Below are 22,371 nucleotides of genomic sequence, written 5' to 3'. Positions count from 1 at the left end.
GCATAATAATATTTAAGTCCTCTGCTATTTGGACATGTACAGTGTTTTTAGAATACTAGGTATTAAATACAAAGCATATGCTAAATATTACTGAGAACAAATACTTGATAACTCAACACTTTGTGTTGCTAAATGTGAGGAATGGGAAAGGCTTCTTGCAAGAGGTGGTATTTAATCTGGACCTTGAAAAGTTGGAGATGAGGTTCAAGGGCATTCTAGAGAATGTGGGCACCCAGTGTGTTGAAGTGTGTGTCACAAAAGAGGAAATGCAACAGTGTGATTTGGGGGTATATAATGGTAGACACGTAAGGCTGGAACTGCTTAGGCACAGATTGTGGATTGTCTTGGGTGTCTTGTTAAGGAGTTTGGGCTTCCTTTCCTCAGTGGTGGGAAACATTGGAGATATTTGGGCTGGTCATCACTCACTGATTCTGGATGAATTGTTAAGGCATATAGTATATATTTTACATAGTTTTTGCATATTTTAATGAAAAGTATGCATGACTTTAATGAAACAATAAACATCAATTTTCTATTCTAATTTGGATTCTTTGTTTTAAAGCAATTGCCAAGGGAAACAAGTAAATGACTGGTTAAGTAGTCATTGTTTTCCAAAATGTTCAAAACCAGATGCAAGTTCTCCACAGAGACTACTTGAAGGCCAGTAAACAACATTTCAAAGGCAGTCAGGCTCAGACAGCCGAATGTGCACGTGTGAGACAGTTAGATGGAGGGTCTGGTGCTCTGGGAGAGAAAAGATGCCTTGCCTGTGTGGGCAAAAAGATGTCTTGATGAAAAATGAGTTGGGGAAAAGCTGCTTAGAGCCTTGACAATGAATGAGGTTGGAGGTGCATGTCCAGGAAGAGAATTTAAAAGTGTGAGGTTCCATTTGAAGTTCCCAGGAGCAGAAGGTCTTCAGCCATTTTATTGATGAAGAAACGCAGAGATAGCAGGGAAGAGATATGAACAAATTTCTGGAGTTTTCATTTGTTAACTTCTTTATATTTTCTCTTCTTCCAAAAAAGAATGAACCTTAAATATAACTCTGAATAAATATGAAGCAGCATGATTTCACTGCTGGTAGAGATAGGACTAAAAGTTGACTTTCCTCAACTTCAGCCCTCGCATTAATTGTACTAAACCTTGCAAATCTGTCTCTGAAAAGAGCAGCTTTGCTGCTGGTTACCAGGTGGTGGACACGGTCTGACATACCCAGAGTCAAGATACCGTCCAGCAAGGAAGCATTTCCCAGAACCCCCAGCAGCTGTCCCCCCACCTGGTGAGCAATAGGGTTGTTGTGGCAAAAACAATAATCTCAGTGAAGCAATTGGAATAACGTTTTTGCGTAATAAGCCCTCAGTAGATGTTTACTATTATTGTTTTTGTTACTGCTGTTGTTACTATTAATACAAATGACCTTCTTACTCCTCAGAATTTCACAAGAAGTCCACATGGAATAGCCACAGCTGTCACAAGGCAAGAGGTGACTTCTTGCCAGGGCGTGAGTCCTCCTCTCTTTCTTTGAGTCAAAGCAAGGAGAGAGGCTCTTTAAGGACTGCTTTTCCTTGTGCACAGGACTTGCCCCCACTCCCATACAGACTGCTGAGCTAGGCCAGGGGTTAGGAAGGCGTTCTGCACGGTGACCCAATAACGTCCTGGTGGCAGCGGGACCTCAAGGCCTGGGGAACAGGGCACAGTACATCCCGTCCTTGCTCTGCGGGCGAAAGTGGGGCGCTGGGGATGCTCTCATTCGATTTAATCACTATAGGCGTAGCGGTCAGGCCCAGTGAGTTCTAACTTCTTCCATCAGGGTTCAAGGTTAGGAATCCTACGCAGAGTATACTCTTTTTCTGGTATTTCCATACGTTAATTCGATGCCAGTTTAGAGGCAGGGCACTTGCTTAACGTCCACGAGCGAACATTGTAAGATGAGCAGTTCCCACCCGCCCCCACCCGGTCCCAGCAGGGCTCGGCGGCAGGAGGCGCGGGGGGCGCAGGCGGCGCTGCGCGGGGAGGGGGCGGCGCTGCGCGGGGGGCGCGGGGGGCGCGGGGAGGGGGCGGTGCTGCGCGGGGCCCCGCCCGCTGCCGGCGGCCGCGCGGAGGCAGGCGGCTGAGACGCGCGCGCCATTTGCATTTGCCCGCAGTCATTTTTATCCGCGGAGGTAATGAAGTTGTCAGCGGCTCCCCGAGTGTGGCAGAGCCTGATATTCAAATGGGCTCGCCAGGCGCGGGCCCCCCGCCCCCAGCGTCCCGCGAGTTCCCGGATGAGCGCGGCGCCCCGTTTCCCCATGACAGCCGCCGGCTTTGTCTGCGGCCGGCCCGCACCCGTTCCCGCTCCCGCTCGATACTCTCTTTCTTCCCCCGAGGCTTTGTCTCTGTCTCCTCCTCGCACTCCTCCCGCTTCGTGTCCCTGGGAAGACTCAGCCTCAGACACCAGCCACCCGACCCGGGCCGACTGCCCGGGACCCGGCAAACCCCGCTGACTGCGCATTTGGGGAGGTTAGTGGCAACCCAGGCCGCCACCCTCACCCTGAGCGCTGTCCCTGCTCCCTTTCCCTTCCCCCATTGACCCCTCGTTCTCCTCTTCACCTCCGTCTCCAAGAAAGAGGACCTGACACCGACAGTATCGCTTCGGCCTAAAGTCGTTCTTTTCCCCTTTCTGAATGCTTATTTGTGGTCCTTTTTAGGATTGTCAAACCCAAAACAGATCCACCCACTGAGGCGGCGGAGAAAAAGCGGTTCGGCGGGTGCAGCACTCAGGAAATGAGGTGGCAAGCTAGACACACACCTACTTTGAGACAGGTAGTTGACGGGGCACAGTGAATATTTAAACTGCTGGGATCCCATTTCCTCTGTAGCTGGGCGGTCCACCAGGGCAGCCACTGGATGCGTGTGGCTATTGAGCGCTTGAAATTTGGCTGGTCCAAATAGGTGTGAAATACAGACTGGATTGTGATGACTCTGGAAAAGAAGAGTGTAAACTGCCTTATTGATCATTTAAGAATATTGATGGACTATTTAAATGATAGTATTTTATATATATACACACATATATATATAGTGAGATAAAATATACTATTAAAATCTATTAGGTCTATTTCTTTTTACCTTTTAAAAAAATGTGGCTATAAAGAACATTTAAAAAGATGCCCGTGGCTCACAAAGTATTTATGTTGGACAGTTCTAGTCTAGAGGTTTTAAAACCGGGGAGCTTTCCTCTTAACCCTTTCACCTTAGTCTTGCAGGTGATTTGGAACCCAGTAGGGAGAGAGGAAGATTCTTGGCTCTTAAGCATCAAATGCCCAGGCAGATAATTAGGAAGTAATTGGGATTATAGGGAAAACCTTGACGACACTGAGTGGAAGCAGTGGCTTAGATTGCCTTTGTTCCCTGTAAAGACAGACTCCCGCTCCTACCACAGTCGTGCCATAGTTCCACGGTCTAACCGTCCGTGTGTGAAGTTGGGCCTCTAGGAGGGTTTTGTGCCTTTTAGGAGTTATTTGTCGCACACTCAACTTGCTGACATGCCGTTTAGAAGAGTGAATACTGCGTATGCACTGTAACAGCTACTTCATAAGTATTTTGGTGTCCATTGTTCCTCAGCGTGCACAGGGCTCCCGAAGTATGCATTGACACCATACGCTGCCAATGATCCGGGCCTGGGGGAGTCCCCGAGGGTGCATCGGCTCCACACACGGCCACGGCTCCTACAGGGCTTTTATGGCACAGCTTGCCAATGATCCGTGCATTAAAGACTCCCGGAGTACTCATTGACACGATAGACTGGAGTTGTTTGGGTCTACCGTGCCGATGATCCGGGGATAATTGCGGTGTCTTAAGCGCTTTCATTGAGATCAAAGTGCTCCCGGTCCTAAAGGCAGAACCAGAACTGCCCCAGTTAAGCCCCACTGTGACGTCCTGTGTGGAGTGTGTGAATCTTTGACCTCTTGTGTCTTGACACTGCCACGTTGCTAATCTTTGCGGATGTTTTAACTGAGGCAAATGAGTTAGCAGTTTTTTTTTTCTTCAAAAATACTTTTTGTAATTCAATACCTGGATTGAGGATCCAAGTGCTGATGGTTTCATCTGGTTAATAATAAGCTAAAGACCTTGGGAAGGTCATATTTAAGGTGGAAAAAGTGGTTTAGAGAGAATAAGATTGGGAGATATATATGAGTTTGAGAGACTTAATATGGAATATATAACCTCAGTCCTGAAAACAGAAAACAGAGTTGGCTAAACTGAAATAAAACAAGAAGGTGGTAAGAAGATGGAAGGCACTTTTATAATTCATAAAAGTAACATTCAGTAAAATGATTCAAACACTACAGAAAAAATGTATGAAAAATAATTCTCCTATCTCTTCTCTACTATACCATCCACTGTTGCAATCTCTGTTAATATTTTTTGTATATTCTTTTAGTAATTTTTATACATATGCAAAGACATGTATCTATTCTTTGTTTACACAAATGGGATAATACCAAATATTACTCTCCAGTGCCTTGTATTTTGAACTAATAATAATATATCGAATATCTCTCCTTCTTAGTACATTTAAATTTGTTGTACCCTTTGTAATGATTGCATAGAATTCCAGGATCTGGATGTAACAGTTTAAAAATTTATGTTACTTCAACCATCACTGCAATGAGTATCTGTATAAATTTGCAGATTTGTGCAAATATGTTCACAGGATAAATTCTTAGTAGTGAAAATGCTGAGACTAAGAGAGATACATTTAAAATGCTGATATATATTGCCAAGTTGATAACCAGAAAGACTGTACTGCCTTATACTCCAGCTAACAGTATGTGTGCCTATTTCCCCACTCCAGGCCAACTCAGTGTTTTATTGGGATCATTTGAATATGTGTGAGTGGATTTTCCCCCTGTGTTCCCTGTGATAAATGCAGTGAAGTGAGGAAGTCAGACTACAAAGTAGGAAGTCTTGTTAATCAAGATAAAAAAAGATTGCTCCACAAAACACACTGAGATCAGTTGAGTTTTGGTAATGGCTTATCAATGTGGGAGAAATGAAATTAGATCACATTAATTCATCATTCAACCAATATTTGTTGAGAAGTTATAAGTGACTTCTCCACTGGACTGTAGCCCCGTGAGAGCTAAACCGTTGTCTTTTTAATATCTATGGCTTCCACAGAATCATGGAATGGGGCCTGGCCTAAAGTTTTTTTTTTTTAATTGTTGTTGGTTTGTTTGTTTTAATTTTCCCATTTATTGTCTACCATATACCTGGGTCTACCTGAGGCTTGATTTTCAAGATGACTTTTTATTTTTAATTGGAGGACAGTCAGTTACACTGTGTCAGTTTCTGGTGTACAGCATAGTGTCCCAGAAGATGACTAACATTTAATTCTTGTTCCCATCAGCTCACAGTGGGAGAGACAGTGGATGTAAAGCAGTCTGAAAATTCACATAGTATGGGCAGAGTGAACATGAGCGACTAACTGTGATGGAGTAAACTGTTTCTGCAAAGTCTGATATTTGAGCTGGGTGCTGGAAGATGTTTAGAGAACGGTTACCAGACCAACTGGGAGGGACTTCTAGACAGACGAAGTCACAATAATGGGGTGGAGCTTCGTGGAAGTGCTGGTGAGAATGGCTCACAGGGAGTGTGTTGGGAGAAAAGAGACCAGAAGGAGAGGCACCACCTACTTACAAGGAGGCATTGAGTCAGGCGTCCAGTCAGGCATCCTGGAGCATCAAGGGAGAGACACATAGGGAAGGAATGAGGTTCTCATGCAGGCTCTGTATCTGAATTATAGTGGGGCATTCTGAAGTCATGGGGATCCTGTAGCTTTAAAGTGCCTTATTTGTAAAATGGGATGTATAGGCTAGATAATTTCTAATATTTTTATTAGTTCTAAAATTCTATGGCCTTTGAACTATAGGCCTTGTGCTTGCCTGTAGGGACTTTATCTTCTGTTCTGTGTGCCAAGAAGCAGTGTGTGATATCTTGGAGTGCTCATTTAAGATGGTAGTTAATGACTGGTTATAATTTTCTGGAACTAACTGCCATGGACACCCACTGTGATCTCAAACTCTGCAAGCACTTCTCCCCTCCCTCAAAGAAAAAAAAAAGATACTAATGAGAATGAAGAAGAAAACAAAACAGTAGCAGGCAGTATAAATCTTTTGATAATTACTCTTCATATGAAACTAAATCCTATCTTCACTGAAAGTTGCACAGACATTGCTTAAATGGTTTCTCTAAAGTATATTGCAGAGTTGGATGTCAAGTGTCCTGTTTCTTGGGATTCATATGCTGAATGAATTTCATCAGATTTGATAAGCATGCCATCCATGTCCTTGTCTGTGGCAGAGGGAAACATTTTGACTGAGGCAATGTCTGAAGAGAGAGAGAACCCTTTGGCCTATTGATTAGAGACCTTCCTCCAAGCTGCCACCAGTACTCTTTGAGGATTACCCAGCCCATCTTGGCCCAAAGAATGAGGGAGTTGGTTTAGGTCTGTGCTGACTTCCAGATGACCTTTATGTAATTCCTCCAGTTCTTAGGCTCAGGGTATTCTAAGTTTTATTGGAGGCTATCTAGAAGCAAATTAAAATAAACACAAGCAGACTTCTCATGGGATCAAACATATGCCATGATAACAACTCTTGTGACCACTGACTCATCTAAGATGAGGGATTTTGGTGAAGTTACGAATTATTGAAGAAGGATGTTTTGCCAGCCCTGTTAGTCACTGTTCAGAGCCTTGACTTCTGCAAATGCAAACAAGAGATCTGGGAGGCTCTGTGGAGACCTCACAGAGTCAAGCCGTCTGCCACACATGTTGATATTAGAGATTTCCAAAATAGCTTCCTAGGAGATCATCTCACATGTGGAATCCATGTCAGTGACTTCCAAGGGGCACTCCTGACTGATGCCAGTTTGATATTTTCATTGGCATGGGGCAAGGCCTGGACACTGAGAATAAATTTTTAATCTTCTCAGAAATCAAAGAGCAGCACAAGGTTGTTGAGAGATGAAGAGAAAGATTTTTATTGCCTGGGTGAGCAGGTGCCAATCCCAAATCATTATCAGGACTTCAGAGACATGGAATCCTTGTTCATATAGCAGAGTCTTTCATCCGTGATCCACTCCCAGATTCATGGAGAAGCATAAAGATTGTTTTAGAAGAGTAGTCATTGTGAGAAAGTACGTCCCTCAACCAGTATGAAGTAGAGCAACTGGCAGAACATGTCATGTCGGGTGGCAGGAAGCTGAATGAAGTACTTCTACACCAGTGAAGACCAGGCGATCCAAAAGTACCCATCTGGGGGCCATGGGCACCAGGTGAAAGCAATGTTGGTTGTTCATCCCTTACTGGTATGGCATCACTCTAAAATTTTTTCATGGCCATTTACCGAGATTATTGAGACTCACTTCACGGTAGTTGTATAGTTGATATTTCTGGAGCTATATTGTGATTGTGGAGTTTGGCTCCTTTTGGGGGAAGCACAAAATTACATCATTCAAAATTAGTTTCCAGAAATTCTTACGTGCTTATGATGTAGCAGAGTAACTAGACTGTATCTAGGTGTGCAGCAAGAACTGATCAAATAATGATTGAAGAAGGAAGGGATGAGCCAATGCTAGATAAACAATAAAAAGGTAACAATTGTTTTTATCTAGTAGAATAATACATATGTATTATAGTGCGTTGAGTATATAAGAGAGAAATTTATCTTAGACTAGTCATTGGTCACAAGAGTTGTTGTGGCATGTGTTTGATCCCATGAGCAGTTTGCAATTTTTAAACGTGTGGGTGATAGGACCTAACTACTTGTCACTAAAAGTTGAAAGAAGAGGAAAAACAATTAGAAAAAGAGATCAATTTCTAGGCATTCACATCCTTTGAAAACTCCAATTATAGGAAGATATCTCAAAGTGGACAGCATTTAAGTCTAGACATGCCATCAATTGACTTGAAATCTTGAATTTCTTAGTAAGTCACTCATACCTAGTGACCTGTACTGGTGTCTCAATACTTCAAGCCCGTGAAGCTCCTAATAGTGAAGTGAAAACTGAGGAGGGAAAGAAAAGCCAGTAGAAACTTGAAAAAGTCATTCCAAATTTATGAAAAAATCAGATTGTCAGGATGAAACAGAGAAGTTCCAAAAAGAATCAGGATTTTTTTCACCTTAGAAAGCGTATGTGGCATCTTCAGTAAATGAAATTTGGACTGCACACGGAAGATTGAATTCCTCTAAGAGTCATCTGACTGTGGAAGACAGATCTCCCATACTTCACACCATGCAGCTGCAGAGAATTTAGTGTCATACCCCAGAATTGTTTTCCTGTCATAAAATGTAAGCCATCTTGAGGATAAAACCTAGACAATAAGTTTCATTTGGCACCAACATTTTAACATCAGATCTTAAGGGGCCACCAAAGCTACAAGATAGAGAAAGCAATTCTTAATGGCCAATGTACCTGCTTTAAGAAGCACTAGATATTTCTACATCACCTGGTTAATTCAGAGATAGTGTCTCAGTGTACTTTTTTGCAGGTTGAAATGTTCTGTGATTGAATATGCTACCATAATAGTTTTCAAAGTGAAGTTAGCAGGCGAGACATAACAAGATGCTTGTTAAATTTTAAAGGCAAATTCCTCTACCCCTGAATCAGCAATAAAACCTTCCAGGGTGATTCTGAACTGCATCCAGCTTTGAGACCCCTCACTGTCGTTAGGGTTACAGTGAATGGTGTGATCTAAAGTTATTGGTTGATTCCTTTAAGTATTGGAAGTTATACATTAGATGAAATAGGCATGGTTAAAAAATATTTCTTTTAAAAATAAAAACAGCTTTATTATTTTTCTTAGTAGAAAAATGGTGTATGCTCATTATAAAAAAATCAAGTAATGTTGGGAAATATAAAGAAAAAGTATTTCATATACTCTTTTTAGATTAGTGGTTTTAACTTTAAAAGTTACATTTGTTACAAATATTTTTTATTTGTCATTTGTCCTTTTTTTTTAATTACAGAGGTTTTCTCTTTTTTTTTAAATGAAATAAAATTTATCAGGTTTCCCCCTTTTAATTTCTGGCCTTTGACTCATGATAAGAAAGACTGTCATTTTCCCTGGATAATAAAAATCTTCATCTTTTTTCCCCCTTTACTTTATGGTTCTAATTTTTATATTTAAATTGTTGATCCCTCTGGAATTTAACTTAGTATAAAGAATGAGGCAGGGATCCAGCTCTGTGTGTTTTTTCCAAATGGCTAACTACTTTTTTTGAGATCATTTCTTGAATAATTTATCTTATTCCCACTGATATAAAATGCCACTTTTATTATGTACTAAATGTCCATATACACTGTCTGGGCTCTACCATGGTCATTTGATCAGTCTGCATTTTTGTGCCAGGACCACATATTTTAATATCTCATTACTATTTGTTTTTAGAATTTCCCTGGCTTTCTTTATTCTTCCAGATGAACTTTAGAATCATTTTTCAAAGATTCATAAAAAATCCTGTTGGAATTTTTGTTAGAATTGCACTTATAGATTAATTTGGGTGAGAGAATTGGCTTCTTCACAATTCTGAGTCTTATGTGAGAATGAGACATGATTTCCGAATTGCTCAAGCCTTTGTTTGAATGTCCCTTTGTGTGTGTGTGTGTGTGTGTGTGACAAACAGATTTTGCTTGTTTCCTGTAAAGTTTGTTTCTGGGTATTTTACAGGGTTTTGTTGGTTTTATGATTAACCATATGATTCTTAGGTATGTGCTTGAACAAGCTACCCTCTGGCATAGAATGTAAGCTTGGAGCTGGATTGCTGTTTTAGGGAGTCGGTATGCAGTAGAAGCCTGTGTTTTGGAGACAGACCCAAGTGGATCTTTGTTATAACTTCCAGATTGCCATGACGTTTTGGGTAGAGTCTCCTCTCTAAGCTTCTTTTCCTCATCTGTAAAAGAGAAACCTTGCAGGGATTTGTAAGCATCAGTGATGATACGCGAATCACCTAATGTAGGGCTTGGCACTTGCTGAGTCCTCAGCTGTCGAAGCTGTTTGAGGGCCAGGTTTATCGCAAAATTCCTTACAAGGCTGAGATTCCTTGAGGCTTTCAAAAATGTATTTGTATCCAGCAGATTTTTAAATAATGCTCTGAATAAAAGCACTGTTCTAATAGCCTTCTCTCCCCGCCCTGCTCTTCCCATGATAGAAATAGTTGATGTGAATAAGAGATCTCATCCCATGGCGGTCTAGTTCTGAGCATCATCACTGCTGAAAGGTTTAGTCTCAGCCACATCACAATGGGAGGCCTGGTTATTTCTTCTTACATTGTTAATTAATGGTTGCTGAGGGAATTTGGGGAGGGGCTTCCATGTGTTAATAGCTTAGAAAAATAAATCTGAAGTGCACAGACCATTTGGAGTACCCAGTTAGGAATGATTTGCCACATCTAGGAGAGCCTAAAGAAGGCTTTCGCAAACATGGGCATTCAGCTAACCCAGTAGTTAGCCCCACATTCTTAATGGCATAATCACCAACATAACTGATTCAGCATAATGGCCTTTTAATACTGAAACAATTACTTTGGATAATAAAATAACACTTTTAATTTGCTTGACACCAAATTCGACCTATGTGGATCATCTGATGGTGAGGTGAGGGGAAGGAGAGTCTGTTGAGTTCTAAATACATTATAAAACGATAACACTTGAAACATAAAAAAAAAAGCGGTAACACATAATGTGCACAATGTACTGCAGGCCTGAGATGCTTAGATGGCTTAGTGGGAAAGTAAAACAGTGATCAGAGCGTGCTGTTGCTTTGGAATTTAACAGATACTTCATAATTTATGTATTGATTTCCACAAATTTCCTTTGGAAGAAATAGTTAAACCTTGAAGTTGATTCACTTTGATTAAATTTGTTCATTTGATCACCTACTGGAGGAAGTGCTGTGGCAGATGCAATCAGCAATTTTTTGCTGAGTAAAAAGTATTGCTGTGTCCTGGGAGGAAAATGAAAACTAATTCATTGCTCCATCGTAGTAATATCTTTACATCTATCTTCTGGATGTTGTAAACTATATTCTGTTTTTTTTTTTAAATTGAATTATTTAAAATTTCATCAGTGTTTTCAAATTCTTTTGGGAAGTAGGTGAGTTTTAAATCCCAAATAATTAAAAAGCCTCCACATATGTACTTCCTAAGTGGGTGACCAAGGCAGCCACCTGCATTTTTGATCTCATGGTTTGTTGGTGTCGGCCAGGACTCTTGTTTTGTTTCATTTGGAAGAAATGCTGGGACCAAGCTTGTGAGGCTCATGCTGTGTGCTGTCAGGGATTCCAGCCAACCTCATCTGTTGTCTGATTTCAACGCACCTATTGCATAGCTGATTGAAATCTGACAATTAATTCCTTTCAGCTGTATCTCTCATTAAAAGGAAATGCTCTCTCGGAAATACTAGGAGTTATCAGTCATCTACACCTTAGCAAATGTGAATTTGTAACAGATTTCTTAAAAATAAGTTAAGAAGATATGAATACATATGCTAAGGAAAAGAGTGACATTAGTCAGTAGCTAAAATAATCTACCAATTACAGTTAAGGACAAGATATTTTGTAAAATCCTTTCTTGATAGCAGATTTTGATGTGTTGGAGATGGGCTCATGTTAGGTATATACTTTTATATGTTAATCTTGTTTTCTGTTTAACGTTATATCTACCCCTCAAATGGCTGTATACTGCTCCAATGAATGGCTTCACCAGAATTATTTTTCTGTTCTACTGTTAGACAAGTATATCTTATAGTTTATTGAAAGATGCTTTTAGGCCTGTGAACTACTTTTTTTTTTTTTTAATGGAAGTACTGAGGATTGAACCCAGGATCTCATGCTTGTGAAAAAAAATTAAGCATGCACTCTACCACTGAGCTATACCTGCCCCTCATGAACTACCTTTTTATAAATGTCTTTGCTTCCTTTTTTCCCTTTTTCCATCTGGATCTTTAAATGTTGGGCTTTCCTTCTCTGAGATGTCCTTGTATGTACAAACACTCATCATTGCTAAGTGGCCCTCTTGCCTTTCTGGGCTGAGGGCTGCAGGTTAAGTGTCCTGGATGAGTGCTGTGTAAAGTGTGATCTGTGGACCAGTGCCTGTCTTGAACTGTTTGCTGCTGGTCCACAATGAGACAATATGGAAACCGAGAGGAAATTTAGAATGAAAACCTTCCTAGTGATTTGACATTGCTACATCATCCAAGAAGTAGTCAGAGGATGGTCTTAGAGGCTTATATAGAGCAGGCTGGGTTTCGAGTCGTGTGGTGGAATTCTGTCAGCACATTAGAACTCTTTATCATTCCATGCAGTTTGGATAAAACAAACAAAACAAGCAAACGAACCAGCCCTTCACTTTGGATAGGCTGAGAAGCACTGTCGTGAGTCAGAGTGAAGAATGCGAGCACACAGGGCCTTGGAGTTCCATAAACTCTCATAGAGGGGAGTACAGCCCAGTAGGTAAAAGACAGACTTGGTTCAGATCCCAGTTCTGCCCCTTATTTGTTCTGAGACTTTCGACAAATGACAAACACTTTGTGCCTTGGTTTCCTTATCTGTAAAAACAAGAGTAACAATAGAATTAACTTCATAATAACTTCGTAACTTAGCACATTGCCTGGCATGTATCATACCATGTGCTCAATAAATGAAAGCGTCCATCATTATGTCACTAACTAGCACTCAAAGCAGAAATTTCTGGAAGGATTGATCTCTTTATGCATTGTTGTAGCAAACACACGGCTCTCAAATGAAGCAGCACCCCTCCTCCCACTCCTCTCCTTTTTGTCAGCCTGTCTGTGATCCCAGAGCTGTTTGTGTTTATTTTCTACAGAGGGTGGGGCCACATCTCTTGCAGGGCAGCCTGGATCAGAGCTGACAGGCCAGGAAATCACAGACCCTTCCGAGCTCATCTCCGTTCCTTCCTGCACTGTCACCAGCTTATCAAAAGCTCTGAGTGTTTATCTTACCTTTGCCAGATGTCCATCTGTTCGTGATTGTTCTGAGTTTTACTGCCTTGTCCTGTTTACAGTCCTCATTGGGCACACAATAGCCCTGTGGTAGTACCAGGTCGAGAAATGTATCCATGACGTGTCCATCTGCAGGGACACCAGGATCTGATGGGTCTCTAGTTCTGCTGCTCCTGTTGACCCACCGTACACCCTGCAGGCTTGATGCAGCAAGAGAGCTGAAAGAGGGTCAGGGTTGGTGTTGGCGATGTGGACTCTTATCCTGCCTCTGCCACTTATGATCTTGGAGCCCCAGCATCCTCATCTGTAAAGTGGGGCCATAATACCAAGCTCACCATGCAGCTGTGGTGACTGAATGAGATAGCTTTTAAAATGTGTTCTGATGCACATAATAAATACAGCTTACCTCCCATCATCCCAGCATTGGATTCCTTTTCTCTTCCCACTTTGGGCTGTGCTGAATGTATAAGGCATCGCACAAAGTGAATCCCTCACTGGAACACATGGTCATAAAGGCAGATACTTGTCTGTTTTTTTTTTTTTTAATTGCTCTGTGCCCAAGTTATAGAACAATGCCTGGAGACAGTGGTTGCTCACTTAAGACTTGTTGAACAAATTAATTAAAGTGAATTATACAGTCACATTCCCTGCTGTCTCTTTTAGGATACTTTCAGCTCTGAGTAACAGAAAACCCTGATTCAACTTGCTAAACCAGTGAGGACATCTGTTATTTCCTATAACTACAAGTTTAGAAGTAGAGAGATTCTGTGGATGGTTAATTTGATGGCTCACTAACATCGTGCCTGGCCCAGGTCCTTCTCATCTCTCTGCTCTGTTGTTTTCAACCTAGTTGATCTCATAGTCATAAATGGCCGCTGCAGCTCCAGACACCACATGTAGACGTAGTAACATCCAACAGAAATGGGGAGAGCCTCTCTCATCCTTGTATAACTTTTCATACAGAGACCCGGAAACCTTCCAGCTGACTTTTGCCGGAAACCCTTAAGCTGACACTTGCTCACTTGCTCACGCCACAGCCAAGCACTGGGGATCAGTTAGGACTAATCCTGAGTTGTGCGTGGGAGGGGTAGGTATCTGAACAGGTTCTGGCCTCTGCCAAAAAGGAAGAGCAGAGGGCAGCCAGCTGTGTCGGATATACCTAATCTCTGGAGCCTCAGAAAAAAAAGTGATTAGGCAAAAATTAATTGAACAAGTGCATGAGCAAGTAAGTGTTTATATCATATGCAAATTAAGAACTGGGGCTAATAAGTGAAGAGAGAATTGCATGTTGAGGGTTGGAGGAATGTAGCCTGCCCGGCTGCCTGATTCAAGCACAAGTACGTTTAGGGTTGCCAAGTGGCTATGACAAAGGGGGCGCTTAAATGCAAGATGAAGTGGAACAAGATACATTTCACAGTGTTCCGGTGTCTCACGGATTAAGTTAGAGATGCAGACCCGCCTTATTGTGGCAGTATGATTTCACTAGTGCATCCTCCGTTTATTCAAATCGTGCACTAGCTCACTTGACCAGGCTAGTATTTACTCTGGTATTTTCAAGGGAGAAATGGTTTGTGAAGAAAATGAATAGTGCAAGTAGGAGTATAGGAAAGGTGTTAACAAATTGTTTTTAATATCCTGGCATGTAAAACCTCATATGCAAATAATATTTATTTGTTTATTTAAGGAGGTCCTTGGAACCTAGACTTGACACACTTAATATGTTGTGGTGAAAGGCACTATATGCATTTGGAATTAACCAAACCAGTACATTCTAAACTACTTTGTAATGCAAATTCTCTTAATTCAACCATTGCCCTCCCTGAAGTTAGGTTGGATTTGTGGGGTTTTCTTGTATCCTCGAACCTCAAGTACTTATTGCTAATCAGAGCACAGGAAGCTAGCTACTGTGAAGGTCAGCTGTGGGCCCACATTGAGTGGAAGCCATAGAGGGCATAGAAGCCAAGTGTAAAAGCCTGGGCAGCAGACTGCTTGTGTTCAAATCCTAGTCTGGCTAGGATCTTTGCTATCTGTGGGACTTTAGGTGAGTTGTACTCGCCATGTCTCGGTTTCCCCATCTGTAAATTGGGAATGATAGCGGTACCTACCTATAGTATTGTTGAGATGAAGATATGAGTTAGTATATATAAAAGTTCTTATAACAGTACCAGGCTTACAGTAAATATGAAAATGTTTGCCATTTATCATCATATACAGAATATATGAATTCAGTAAGAACAGACTGAATCATATGTATTATGTTGTAAAGGGCAGTGTTTGACCAAGTACAAGTCACTTTCTTCCCAGGTCCCCTGAGATGCAACAGTTTCCTCAGTGCAGGGGCAAATTGTGTCTAACATGTCTCTGATAGACCAGCCATATTATAGCTGGGTAAATATTTCTAGGAGTTGCAACAAATTTTAGTAAAATTACTCAGTTTCCTCTCAAGCAGTTTGCAGGGTTTTATTCCAGTGTATACTGATGGGCGTTCTCAGTTTTGCCTCCCACTGAGTTAAATATAGTCAACATTGAATATACACTTCCAGCATTGAACTAAGATGAAAATTCTTGTTTAGGCTTGAACCTGGTTGACTTACTTTTGTTATCTGTTTAGAAATCATTGTTTCTTTGCTATGAGAGCCAAAAAAAAAAACCATTGAATAGAAACCTATTTAGACATTTTAAAGTAAAATTCTTCTGCTTGAATTATCTCAGAGATTAGGATGTGTCTGAATTTGCTGATGAATTGAGTCATCCTCTATTTGTGTTCTTGGATCTGGGACTCTAACGCTTTGCTAAGGCTGTTGATCTTATGCTGGTATATGAGTCACACTTGAGTTATTCTCCATATAGTTCTGAGTGGCTTGAAGCTTATAGGTAGTGGAGAGATGCTCTATCTCCTATATTCAAGCTGGGAGTCAAGGAAAAGAATTTGACTTCTGTTCAGTTCCTGGAATTCTTTCTACCCTTCCATGCAGCAGGGAGTTTTCTCATCTTAGGTTCTGGCTTAGTCTGCAATTGGAAATCAGTCACACACAACACCATTTATGGTGCTTCTACACTGAACTTTCTGGGGAAAGCCAGGAGCTCAGAGTCTTAAGAAGACATTGGGATGGAGGCTCATTTCCAGCTCAGCATGGCTCTCTGACTATCTATGAATCAATCCTTTCATTGACCCTTGCCAGGGTGAATTTAAAAGCAGGGTACCCTCGAAGTCCTGCCTCCCAGGTCTAGTGCCCCCGTATTCTGATCTTATCTTCCTATCTGTTGTAGACCTTCCATGCTTTCCTAAGGTGCTTTTCACAAAATTAGTTGTCCTTTGTGTTTCTTTTCCTGAACATTTGTAGGAATGAGTCAGATATCTCTTGTAACATATGAGCAGCTTGGAGGAAAATGCTGTTATTTTAAGAGCTAGCCAGGAATTCCTTTCAGGGAGGAGACTGTCTACCACCTTAGTGGAAGCATTTGGTTATGAAGATAAGGCCCCCAGGAGATAGTCTGGGCAGTCTGGAGCTAGGCTAAGAGATAGCAAATTGCTTTGTGGAAGAAGTTTACAGGAATTTGGGAACGGGGAGGAGCAGAGAAGAAAGAAGAGAGGAGAGGAATGAAGTAAGGGAGAAAACAAGATGGCGGCAAATGATGGGACCCAATGAGAGACTTTTGAGGAAATAGATAGTCTGCTCCACACAAATAGTTTATTGGAGTGGTGTTTGGCAGAAATCAAGTAAAAGGGGTCACCTTCAAAATCTAGGCTGTCATGGGGCAGCCATGAAAGATGAGAAACAGTGAGATCAAGAATTTATCCCAAGGAAGTCACTGGAGAGAGAAGTGACTGTGAGACTATAAACTCTCAGGAATTCTCAGAAATCTAGGAGAGAATATTGGACCTCCCACAGGATAATGGTTGGAGACGTGAGCTGGTTTTTATTTAAATCTCAAAGGAAGGAGTGACCTTATCTGACAGCCTTGTTACATCTATCTGTACCAGGGACAAAACAGTGTTTTAGAGTTAAAGAATTTTTGGAATACTGCTACAGAGATGAATAAAACCTTAAAGTAAATTGTATGACTTATGTGTCTCATAAAAAGAAAAGCATATCAATAGCATTTTTAAAAATTATTTTAAAGGATTTCTTTATTCTAATGGATAGAGATTGTCTTTGGATAATATAAATATTCCAAAGATTTAATGAAGTTATGTGAAGCCATGTAGACATTAATTAGAGTTCTATAATTAGAATTATAGAGGCTTCCTTCTGCAAAATAGAGGGCAATATGTTAATATTTCAGGTTTACTGTGCTGTTAGAACACAGTACCTGATGCATTTTCACATACCATGGCTTTAATAATTCTTTCTAAATAACCATCTTGATAGATATTTAATAGTTTTTTAATTAATGTTGGAGTAAAGCCCATTTATATCTGTGCTTATCCCAGTCCTCCTCCTCTCACAAGTGAGCCGTCTGTCTGCTTCCTGTGCACAGAGCCACCCGAACCCATCACGACACAGAATCCAATCAGAAAAGCAGCATAAAGATGAAAGGTCTTACCAATGAGAAGTGAACTTGCTAAAGTACACCTTTCAATGAATTTGGACAAAACTGAAAAATGTTGTTGATATCAGATCCTTAGGCTGATTACTGAAGCGTTCGATTTTTCAGTGTGTCAATTCATCACTGTCTACCTGGTTATATTTAACACTTTCTCCTGTTTCCAGCGTGTCTGCTGAGATAGGCAATCGCTGTCACATGATATCTGCCTCTCAGGAAGGTCAGTAGACCATTTGTGAGTCCGCGGTTTCTGTCCCCCAGCTGCCTTGATTCTTTCTCAGGTAGTGCTGACAGCGGATGGAGCCTCACTGTCTTGCAGGATCTAAAATATTAATAAGATTAGGGCTTTTATCCTTCAAACAGTTGAGCCTTTCCGTTTGAAGGCTCTGCAAAATGTCTAATCTTCTAATTTATAACACTGGCTCTCCAGGAAGACCTGCCACCACTTACAGGTACCCAAACCCCATTTTGTACCAGTGTCTTTCCTTTTCACTTTGTGGAAGTGCTGGTTCATATTTTAAATCACTCAAATCTTTCAGAGACACTTGGATGAGTTTAATTCCATTTTGAGATGAGAGGTCTTGGGGTGCGTTTTAATAAATATTTGATGGGATGCTAGCCTTGGGGGTCATTCTCATTTACAAAATTAGAGATGGCATCTCTGAGGCCAGCTTAGCTTTGTGGAAGAGGCGATGTTTATAAATGTACGCAGCGCTCTCCTGCCTGCTGTCCCCTTTACTTTTCAGAACACAGTAGTTATCCACAGCTCCATTTTTTAGAAGCGCCGATTAAATTGCAGAATTCTGCTGTGTGATATCAATTAAACTAACCACTGTCTATTCAACAGACTTTTTTTTAATGGAAAGCAAAATTTACTTTTCTGCATATATCTGACAAAAATATATCATATGGTGTGCAATTTAGATCGTTTTAAAGGACAGTAAAGACATTTGTTTAGATATCCCATCGCAGTTGGGCAATGAGCATCAATTTTGTTAATTAAGAATTTTAGGCTCTGTAAATTTATAGTACAATTACAATTTACTTCTTATGGAAGAGGATCTTTACCCCATGCCACCATTAGCAAAATGTCCACTTTTTATTATTTGCTGACAATTTCAAAAGCAGATGAATTTTAGGGGAAGCGTTACCATTTCTTTTTTTTGCGTTGAAATTTCTCATTGACTGTCAATTGTTTGTCAGCACAATGCAATGTGAAGACTGTTGACTTAAATCTTTCTTTTTCTTTTTCTTCTTCTTCCTTTTTTTTTTTTTTTTATTAAGAAAAAGCCAATTCATCAGGTAGAAAAGGACTGCCTTTTGCAGCCTCAGGTCCTGCCAGAGACAAATGACTGTAAAAATTTAAAATCAATCATTAACAGATTAGCTGTTGGTCCAAAGTAAATAGCAATCAGCTTATTAGGCATCAGGCAGAGTGAGATAAAGGGGAAGAGTTATTGAAAATGAGGATGTTGTCTGGGGCTTTGCTTTGGGGTAGCACACGAGGAGGCCATTTCTTTGCGACTCTAATTACAAATGGAAAACAAGGGAGTCGGCTGGATAAGTTGAGCCCCTGGTTGTGTTAAACAGAGTCCTGTGGTTTTCTGTTCTGTGTCATGGCTTTATTCACCTTGATTAGCATGAGAGTTGGGTGTGCTCCCTGCTTGTCGTCTTTGCCTTCTAAGCAAGATCTGTCAACTCCTGTTCAGTCGACTCTGCAAAGCAGCCCAGACATTGCGGCTGAAATGCCTTAGTTTCAGGAACTGGACCTTCCTTTACCCCCTTTCACACTTAGTTCAGATCTCATTATTGGCTCAGTTGAGGTTGAGAAGCGAAAGGATGGTTCATTAGCTGCTTCCCTCTTGTTTCAGGTGTGAGCTACCCTTCGGCAAATGCCGCAGCAATGATTGCTGCAGGTAAGATCCACTGATGGGTGCTGATGTCAGCAGACGAAGGTCTGAGGAAAAACGGGATGTTTGTACAGTCACAAAGGATCTTTCTCAAGATATTTATTAATTACAAAGGAGAACATTAACTTTACAGTGCTGAAACCCAGCAGAGACCCCCTTAACCAAGTGATCAAGGGCAACATCTCTAGTAACAAGACAGTTTCCCCTACTCCCTACCCCCAAGATGACTGAGAAAGACGCAACATCATTTTTGTGGTATTCTTACTAAAAATGCAAAACCTCACTCCCCATATGAAAAAACACCGGACAAACCTATTCTGAAAGTGACTGACCAGTAATCTTCAAGAGTGTCAAGGACATGAATGTTGAGGAAGACTAAGGCACTGTCATGAGTTTGAAGGGAGACAAAACATTGTGGGGTTCTGGATTGGGTCCTAGAACAGAAAAAGGACATTAGGAGGAAAACTGGTGAAGTCCAAATAAATGTTAGCATTTGGGGAAGCTGGGAGAAGGGAATACATGAACTGTCTGTACTGTTTTTGTAACTTTTCTATAAGTCTAAAGTTATTCCAAAATAAAAGGTTACATATAAAGAAGGAATGATGCACTGAAAGGAAAAAAAAATACTTGAGCTTCAGAAATTTCCACTGCAGAACCCAGCTTGTTGTCTGAGCCGGTTTTAACTTTTGTTCACAGTTGTGCTTTATTTTAGCCAAAGCTGGAGTGTTGTTTTCCCATTGATTTTAGTGGGAAAGAAAAATAAAACAACACTCTGTGTGTGGGGCCCCTATTTACAGTTTCTTATTATGAATGACACAGTACGGTTATTGTGTCATTGATAGGTGTAGTCACCGGCGTAGGCAGGGACAGTCTCGGTGACGGAATGTTGGATTCTGCAATTTGTGTGACTTGGATTTCCAGTTTGTGTGATTTATATTAGGTCGCTCATTCTCCTGGATCTGCAGGCTGGCTGGGGTCGGCTCTGCTGCATCCTGTGGGCTTGGGTCCGCTCTGTCTTAGGCCAAGGGGCTAACTGGGACTTAGTTTTCTCAAGATGATGGCAGAAGCACAAAGAGTGAGCCCCACCACACAAGCACATTGTAAGCCTCAGCCTGTGTCCTATCTAACATCTTCTTGGCCAAAGCAATTCACTTGGCTTTGCCCAAAGTCAAGGGGTGGAGAAGTCTGCTGTTGTCATGGAGGTTGGGGGGATAAAGTACGTGTTTTGGTAATATATCCAATCACTCATAACCCTTCTAGCCTCTGCTATCTTCACCATGTGGCTACTTCTGGCCTGCTCTGTGGTATCCTCTTCCCTTGCTTAATGCAGATACTGAAAGACTGACCTGCCCCCACTGATACAATCAGTCTTCATGGGTGCTATGATTGCTTGGTGGCCTCCTTCCAATATGTTACAGTAAGAGTGGGGTCCCACAGCGTTGTTGCCTGAGCACTGTGGTGTTAAAGAAACGTATCGAGGCTCCTCTCTCAGTTCCTACACAGGTATGTAGACATGATCAGGTTAGCTGGGTCAGGTGGCTCCAGGTACCAGGTACCACCAGTTGTCCAGGATTACTGCCATATCTGGCTCTCAGTCCTTCTTCACAGACTGGCTGGCCCTGCCAACCCCATCCCATAAATGAGTTCTCTCCTGCGGTTTCTCCATCTTTCCCCACAACTTGGCTTCTGATGTCCTCCCCTCTCAAAACATGTACAAAATTGCCTGACCAACAGGTATAAAAAACATTTCAAGTCTGTTGACTTGTTTGTATGGTTTTCCCCAGGAGGTTTCTTGGCTCCCCCAAATCAGTGGATGCAAATAGTTATTTGTCAGGAGACTTCGTCCTCTGTCCCAGACTACCGGTGTCTTGAAGCAGAGAGGGTAGCTTATGTATCTTCTTCCCATTTTAGCGAGTTACGTGTGACCCCAAGAAGTTTAAATGATCAAGTCATTTGTTCAGAGGAGCTAAGCTTCTGCATCTTTCATAATCTGATCCAACCACATTTCCTTTGATTTTCCAGCATTTTCTATCCACTCGATTTGGCCACTGTTCTCATCGAGTCACGTCACGTAGTGCTCGTAACCATCACCTTGCCTTGTCAGTGCCCAGGGTGCCCTCCTTTTCCTGCCTTCCATTAGCATCCTGCCTGACCTTCAGGGCTCACCCAGAACCCACCTACTGCATGATGCTTTCCCTGCTGCTTCTGTTTTAGGTCAGTTCTCCATTGTCCTATGCTCTGCAGCACATGTAGTCTCAACCAGAATTTGACCTTTGGTTATTCTTCGATTTTGTTTTTCTAGTTGCATACATAATATAACAACAAAAATGATTTCAGGTAACTAGTTAGATTGTAATGTCTTTGTGGTCGAAACCCCTGCCCAACATGGCTTTTGTGTCCTTCCCAGCCAGGAATATGAATTTAAGCACACAGTAGAAATTCAAAAAATTCACGATTAATTTCAAAATTTAAATCACAAAATTAATCCTTTGCTTTTTCCTAAGTTAAATAACAGACAAAAGCTAAGAAAGAGAATTTAAAAAGACCGGAAGAAATCATCTCAATATGGATATAAAATGTTTTTGAAGAAATAGTAGCTTTAAATTAGAAAGAAAATCAGTACTTTGACAAGAAAGAAGACATTATTCACAAAGAAAAAGTTATTCTAGATTTATTTTTGGCAGATGATGAATCAGTACTAACTATTCTAAACTGTTATCTAAATGTAGTAATGGCTTCTATTTTCCCAGTATTTTGTAGCTGAGTGAGGGCATGTTATCTCCTTCCATTTTATAGGAAGATAAGAAATCGAGGGTCAGAGCATGTATATACTTTGCCCAGTGTCACCAGCTGCTAAATGACAGAGCCAGGCCTAAGCTGTCTTCTGGGCTTCAGGTCCAGGGTTCTT

General features: G+C 41.3%; 1 long non-coding RNA gene across 2 annotated transcripts in view; it reads left to right on the top strand.

The window, feature by feature from the left end:
* The first annotated feature begins 2,087 nt into the window (after positions 1-2,087).
* The window catches only part of LOC135321683 (uncharacterized), a 126,003-nt gene continuing 105,719 nt past the window's right edge, over positions 2,088-22,371 (top strand). Inside the window, exons 1-2 of one of the 2 annotated variants that reach the window (XR_010381652.1) lie at positions 2,088-2,162; positions 2,688-2,802. This is a non-coding gene — a long non-coding RNA (uncharacterized LOC135321683). Of the gene's footprint in view, positions 2,163-2,233; positions 2,500-2,687; positions 2,803-22,371 lie in introns of those variants that run through there. The other variant, XR_010381653.1, reaches the window with a different exon arrangement.

The sequence above is a fragment of the Camelus dromedarius genome, chromosome 7 (assembly GCF_036321535.1).
Source record: "Camelus dromedarius isolate mCamDro1 chromosome 7, mCamDro1.pat, whole genome shotgun sequence".
Taxonomy (NCBI): domain Eukaryota; kingdom Metazoa; phylum Chordata; class Mammalia; order Artiodactyla; family Camelidae; genus Camelus; species Camelus dromedarius.
The sequence above is the reverse complement of the archived record's forward strand: the minus strand, read 5'-3'. Positions and strand labels throughout refer to the sequence as shown.